Below are 5,532 nucleotides of genomic sequence, written 5' to 3' on the forward strand. Positions count from 1 at the left end.
CAAGCCAATGGTCCCAAGAAAAACGCTGGAGCAGCCATTCTAATATCGAATAAAATTGACTTTCACCCTAAAGTGATCAAAAAAGATAAGGAGGGACACTTCATATTCATCAAAGGTATGATCTACCAAGATGAATTCTCAATTTTGAACCTCTATGCTCCAAATGTTAGGGCACTACATTCATAAAAGAAACTTTACTAAAGCTCAAAGCACACTTTACACTGCACACAATAGTAGTGGGAGATTTCAACACCTCACTCTCTGCAATGGACAAATCATAGAAACAGAAACTAAACCAGGGCATAGTGAGACTAACAGAAGTTATGAAACAAATGGATTTAACAGATATCTATAGAACTTTTTATCCTAAAACAAAAGGATATACCTTTTCAGCACCTCATGGTACCTTCTCCAAAACTGACCATATAATTGGTCACCAATCAGGCCTCAACAGATACAAGAAGATTGAAATAATTCCTTGTATCCTATCAGATCACCATGGACTAAGGCTGCTCCTCAATAACAACATAAACAAAAGAACACCCACATACACGTGGAAGCTTAACAACACTCTACTCAATGATAACTTGGCTAAAGCAGAAATAAAGAAAGAAATTAAAGACTTTCTAGAGTTTAATGAAAATGAAGCCACAACATACCCAAACTTATGGGATACAATGAAAGCAGCCCTAAGAGGAAAACTCATAGCTTTAAGTGCCTTCAAAAAGAAACTGGAACGTGCATACACCAACAATTTGACAGCACACCTGAAAGCGCTAGAACAAAAAGAAGCAAATTCACCCAAGAGGAGACAAAAGCAGGTCAAAGTAATTTTTAAAATTACATTTAGTGAGAGTGTGTGTGTGTGTGTGTGTGTGTGTGTGTGTGTGTGTGAGAGAGAGAGAGAGAGAGAGAGAGAGAGAGAGAGAGAGAGAGAGAGAGAGCAAGAGAGCGAGAGAGCAGTTCTCTGCTTCCTTCAAAGGCTTATCAACAGGCGCCTCAGAATATGGGCTGGTTCAGGTCCATGCAGACCAGCATCTCCTCTATCTGGGTATTTTAAAGGGGAAGGGATGTGGCACTCAGACATCTATGAAAACCCTAGGCTTCTGGGGATAGAGGCACAATGTACTCTCCACCTATCACAGCCTCCTAGGTCTCCTTAGGCTGTGGCTTCTCAGAAGATACATATCTCAAGGACTGAGGGGCAGGTTTATGGGTGTAGAGAGATCATAGAAGTCATGAATGGAAAATCCAAAGTCACAGCCATGACCAGAGACCCTAAACTCTGGGAAGCAGACCCAGGAAATCCACCCTTGAACAGTAGGCCATGGGACATGTCACAGTCTCCTGCTGGGGTTCAACAGCTGCCCCTGCACCCACAATGCCAATATGCTCTGTAGTGAAGAACTTCAAAGGATACAGAGAGCTAGCTGGCTTCACATAAGGACCTCTTGCCCCTCAGCATGAGGCGGGCACAGAATACAGAAATGGGGGTGGGGGAGGGGAGAGAAACAGCCCTTAAGTCTGACACCAGCGAGCAGGGGCTACCTCTGCCTCTCCTTCCTTGTCCAAACCCCTGTGCTGCAATGCACTGTCCCCAGCAGCGTGTGGCAGGTTCACTGCCACCTGACAGTCCTGCAGGGCTGGGTGAGGGCCCACAAGAGCCCAGTGAGACAAACTTCCCTGAACTCCCAAGCTGCCCTGGGCTCAGCAGTTCAACCCTATGTTGGTCGATTTCCTAAAATTTGCTCCCAAGTTATAAGAGATCCTGCAGACTCCCAGGTGGCTTACAGATCCCCTGGAATGTTCAGGTCCCTTCAAAGGTCCCTGTCACAGTGACCGCATGCTTGTGCACCTACCAAGCATGGGGATAGGAAACCTTCCTACACAGTCCAATAGCTGCATACCTCTGACATTCTGGACACCCAAGGAGCAGCAGAGACACACAGACACACAGAGAAACTCTAATGCAGGAACAAGGGAAAGACCAGAATGGCAATGAAGATATTTGATGTATAATCCTTCCGATGCCAATGGTTAAGACCTAACCCAATTTTAAAGACAGTGCCGACACAGGCAGAGTCTATACACAATCAGGGATTGTGCATACACACGGGACAATGGCAGCCAGTGGCCAACAGAAGGGGCCAGAGGCAGCAGGCTCGCCTCCTCCACCTACCTTCCACATACCTATGAGGTAACATGAGACAGTCAGAGGCCCACAGAGCCTTTGGGGAAGGGGCCATGGGTCTGAATCACATATTTCTACAACGGCTTTGACATTTTTTTTTTTTTAAAAAATAGCACAATGGCACATTTTCACGATAGAGACTGGCTAAGACTTGACTCTCAGGAAGGAACACGGTGTCAAGTTTCAGTCATGGCTTTAAGGCAGATATTTCACAGGGATAGAGACAGGCACCCTTAGCTCCGTGTTGTCAGGACCGAGTGTGCGTGGCCCTCACAGCACCGTGGCCTGCACAATGATCTCGGGGTCCCTTTTGCTCTGGACCATCCTTAGCTTCAGCTGAGCCGGGCTGGGCTTCTGTCCTTCTCCTGCTTGGGCTTTTGCACACCAGATGGTCCTCTGCAGGACGTGCTGCATGACAGACACTGTTTCCTCACAGGGCACCTTGAGATTGTCAGGGTGTTTGTGTGTCCAAGCCAGAAGCATAGCAGCGAGGAGGTCCCCGGTGCCCACGAAGATGGCGTCCACCTTGTGCATCTCCATCTGGATGCGCTGGGTCACCGTGGGCCCATCAGGCTTCCTCATCCTCTGGCTGCCGAGCACGATCAGGTAGTTGCTGCCCTGTGGGGATGGCAGGTCAGAGCTGGTGATGACCACTGTGTCAGGACCCATACAATGCAGCAAGTCCATCACTTCGAATACTTCTTCCCGGCTGTGGATTTTTCTGCCATTCAGCAACTCAGCCTCAAATTGGTTTGGGAGTGATGATATCAGCCACGGGTACCACTTTGTCCCTGTACACGAGAAGGAGGTCCTGGGGAGCATACATAGAGCCTTCCCCGTTCCACTTGTTGCCCATCACAGGGTCACACACATACACAAGTCAAGAGTTCTGTTGCTTCAGCTCCTGTACGATGTCCACCACCATGGCCAGGAAGGACTTGTCTCTCATGTAACCAGTGAGCACGTACTCATACTTATTGACACTGTTCACCTTGAGACCTTCATACAATTCATGTAGTTCCTGGGATTTCAGTACCTGGCCATTCCAATGGGCATAGCCTGTGTAGTTTGAAAACTACACAGAGTTCACGGCATCAACCTCAAATCCCAAAACCTACAGAGGGAACATGGCCACTCTGTTGCCCACGTAGCCGCAGACAACATGGCTCTGGATGGAGAGCACCCGACATTTGCCCTCCATGCTGGGAAAGCTGTAGTGGTGCGCTGTCATGGGCTGGGGCTGCTATGGCTCTCAAAATGATCTTTTTAAATTTTAAATTGTGTGTGTGTGTGTGTGTGTGTGTGTGTGTGTGTGTGCATGTAAGTGCAAGTGCCTATGAAGACTAGAGATGGAGCTACAGGTGTGTAGTAAATCCATCAACCTGTGCCCTGAGAACCCAACATGGATCCTCTACAAGGGTTGTTTATGATCCCTAACTTCTGCATTAGTTACTATTCTAGTGCTGTGAATAAACACCAGGACCAAAGCAACTTATGGAAGAAATGGTTTATTTGGGCATATATCCCAGAAGGCTAAGAGTCCATCATGGTGGGGAGACATGCAGCAAGCAGCAGGCATGGCAGAAGTAAGAAGCTGAAGTACACATCTTGAACCACAAAGTTGAAGTAGGGAGAGCAAATTGGGAACAGAGATGGGCCTTACGTTCTCAAAGCTCTTCCTAGAGCACACCTCCTAAGCTTCCACAGGAGTGTGACTAACTGGAGACCAAATAATTAAATGCATGGGCTTAGGGGAGACACTGTCATTCAGAACACCATAACCACTGACCAACATCTTCAGCACAAAAATAGTTTTGTGGAGGAGAAAATAATAATTAAGTTTTTGGAGATTTGAAAATGGAAATTTCCATTAGGAAGAATTGGATATGAATTGAGTAGTTCAGGGCTATATCTTGGTTAGAGTTATAAATGGTGAGGTAGAGACTGAGAATTTAAAGCCATTCAGCTGGATGAGGTGGTCCGTAAAGTGTGTGTACATAGAGACAAAGCCAGGAGAACTCAGATCCCCCAGGGGTTAGAGAGGAGAAACAGCAGAGGTCAGAGCTGGAGTTCTCTGAAGAAAGCAGAGAGATTGACAGTCTGCAGAGTCTTTGATTGATACCCTAGGAGCAGGTGCTTCCTGGAGGCCAGCGATGAGGAAGATGTTGGCTGCTGAGTTTTGCAAGGACAAGGCAGGCAAGTGCTTCACAATTCCTGCTTCACAGAAAATTCTGTCAGATATTCTGGGCCAGAAAGCCAAAGATGATGTTCCAATGCCTCAGAGAACGTTGTGGGTGACAGTCCAGATACCCAGCTTCCTGGACATTTTTATATGTCATTTTTATAGTTTTGAAGCTGCTTGCCTGCACTTCCTTCATACTCAGGAAAGATTTCTTCCTTCTCAGGTCTGTGATGAGGTTGAGAATGTAATAGTAATAATCTTACACTTAAGCTTAAGTTGTGTAAGATTAAGGTCTAAGGTCTAAGATGTTTTTAGGTCGGTAATGAAACCTAATTTTTATGATAGAAATTTATTTAGGTACAGAATTCTGAATTTGCCAAGATAAGAAAGATAGTAGAATACTTCCTCCAAGGTTGCCAAGTACATATGGACTGGAGATTATGAATGTAATCTTACCTGATGGTTCTCACAATTGTTATTACTGTTTATAGCTTTTTATTGTAAGATAAAGAGTATTTTATTGAATTAAAAGGAGGAAATGTAGAGACAAATATCTTATGTACTGTATGGAAGCATCACCTGTTAAATAAAGAGCAGAAGGTCTATCAGCTGAGGTAGGAAAAAGGAGATAGAGTGCTGGTAGGGAGAGAGGAATGCTGGGATAGGGTCAGTCAAGGAAGATTCTCCCCAAACTCTAAAGTGACAGAGACATGAAACTGAGGAGAGGTAACCAGCCATGTGACACTTATAGAACAGAATGAATGGGTTAACTCAGTTATGGAGTAGTAGGGGAACAAGCCCATGCTTATGCCCTAAGCATTTATTCTTATGTAATTAAGTCTCAGAGTTGTTATTTCAAGAACTGGGGAGTGGGCAGAAAACCTTGAGGCTACAGTTTAATCCATTATTATCATGGCAGGAAGTATAAAAGCATGCATGCAGGCAGACATGGTGCTAGAGATGTAGCTGAGAGTTCTACATCCAGATCTATACGCAGCAGGAAGAGTGAGATGTTGGACCTGGCTTCTGAAACCTCAAAACCCATGCCCAGGGACACATTTCCTTCAACAAGACCACACCTCCAAATGCCACTTCACAAGCATTCAAATATGAGTCTATGAGGGCCATTCTTATTCAAACCACCACAGTTTACCAAAAA

General features: G+C 45.5%; 1 pseudogene; it reads right to left on the reverse strand.

Annotated features, from left to right (window-relative positions):
• Nucleotides 1-2,461: 2,461 nt before the first annotated feature.
• On the reverse strand, nucleotides 2,462-3,392 carry LOC116083711 (annotated as a pseudogene).
• Nucleotides 3,393-5,532: the final 2,140 nt, after the last annotated feature.

This window comes from Mastomys coucha, unplaced genomic scaffold, assembly GCF_008632895.1.
Source record: "Mastomys coucha isolate ucsf_1 unplaced genomic scaffold, UCSF_Mcou_1 pScaffold8, whole genome shotgun sequence".
Classification (NCBI taxonomy): Eukaryota; Metazoa; Chordata; class Mammalia; order Rodentia; family Muridae; genus Mastomys; species Mastomys coucha.